Here is a 1,964-nt window from a genome sequence, read left to right as displayed (position 1 = left end):
TCATAATCGGGCAGTTCCTGTATACCTCCCGGGCTATGATTGTTTTACTCACTGGGGTAGAGACTGAGAAGGGATCTACTGGGACTTCAGGACTGATTCCAAAATTGCCTGCTATGTATGGAGTAACAAAAGACAAAGATGCACCTAGGTCTAGCAAAGCATAAACATGAACATGGAAAATCTATAACGTACCAGTAACGACATCGGGAGAATTTTCCTGATCCTACCGGGACTGAAGAGCATAGAGTCTGTTTGGGCGTTGCCCACTGGTAGCACTGGAAATGGCACTCTACTGGTTCGGGCGACTGGACTGAGCTGATGAATGATTTTGCTGACCCTGAATACTTGACTGCAGACACTCCCTAATCCTGTTGCCTGGCTTGCCATAACCAAAATAGACATCATTATCGGCTCTGCAAATGCCCTTGTGGTTCTTACCACAAGTCTGACGAAGGGGATTCGTTCGGGTACTGCTGACACTGCCCTGAGATTTAGAGCCTGGCACTTTGTCTCTATTGCCGTCTCTGAACTTCGGCACTGGAGTGCTGGCAGAGGAAGGGGCTAGAATGGCTGACTTGGAGCGAAACTGTGAATGGTTTCTTCTATCTGACTTGGGGTGAGCAAAGTTGAAATTACCTGACCTTGCTCTCTTGTTCTGCCTCTCCCTAGTCTTAAACTTCTGCTCTTCTACTTGCTGGGCATGGGTCATGAGTCTTACTAAGGTTATATCACCGATCAGCATCGCAGACCTACACTCATTTACCACGCTATCGTTGATCCCTGACACGAACTTGCTCATCTTAGCTCTATTGTCTGCAACCACATGAGGAGCATACCTGGCTAGCTGAGTAAATCTGAGAGAATGCTCCTTAACCGTCATATTCCCCTGCCTGAGGTTAATGAACTCAACAACTCTAGCTTCCCTCAGCTCTTGGGGAAAGAATCTATCTAAGAAGGCTGTGATAAATTCCTCCTACTCGATAGGGCCTATATCATCTAACCTCTCAGACTTCTAGTATTTGTACCAATCATGAGCAACATCCTATAACTGGTAGGTGGCTAACTCAGCACTCTCAATAGAAGTAACACCAATGATGTCAATGACCTTCTGGACTTGGTCAATGAACTCCTGAGGGTCCTCATCAGACTTAGACCCATGGAAAGATGGAGGGTTCATCCGGGTGAAGTCTCGAACCCTAGCTGCTTTGGGATTGGCCAAAATTACTGGTGGCCATTAATTTTGTGCAGCCATGGACTGAGCAAGTGTGGTAAATGCAGCTCTAAACTCCGCATGGGAAATATGTTTGCCCAAAGGATCTTCGGGCTGAGGAGCTGGCTGGTTTCTTCTCTTTGGGGCTATGGTCTGTAATAAGATAAGAATTGATTAGACTGAGAGTTTAACTTGTGATTATGCTCACTAGCATGACATTAATAATGAAGAAAGGGAACTATTCCTAAAACATCTTATAGACTCCCGCACATAAATATGGCGCGCGGCACATCCATGTACAAGACTCTACTAGATGCGGCTTTCAGACTTCCTAGGATTCTATTGAACCTTAGGCTTTGATACCAAGTTTGTAACACCCCGATTCGCTGAACCGGAATGCTACACGGTGCTCATGACCCCGAGGGACCACAAGCTAACCCATGACTGATATCTGTACCTGTATACTGTAAATCATGATATAATAATATGGAATACATAGAACTATAAGGCCATAAGGTTCAACTGAATACAATCATGTGGGTGAAAATACCCAAAACAACTCAATCTGAACGTAAGTATGAACATAAATCTGAAATCCTCTAAACTATCTGAATAAAGAGTTGAAGGAACACATCTCCAACTAACTCTGTAAAACTAAAATGAAGAAATAAATAAATGAATCAAATCATATTGTCCTCGAATCAATGAGAACTCACTGTGTCTCTGCGACTGGAATGCTACTGCTGGGCTGAAG

The sequence above is a fragment of the Capsicum annuum genome, chromosome 5, assembly GCF_002878395.1.
Source record: "Capsicum annuum cultivar UCD-10X-F1 chromosome 5, UCD10Xv1.1, whole genome shotgun sequence".
In the NCBI taxonomy this organism is placed as follows: domain Eukaryota; kingdom Viridiplantae; phylum Streptophyta; class Magnoliopsida; order Solanales; family Solanaceae; genus Capsicum; species Capsicum annuum.
The sequence above is the reverse complement of the archived record's forward strand: the minus strand, read 5'-3'. Positions refer to the sequence as shown.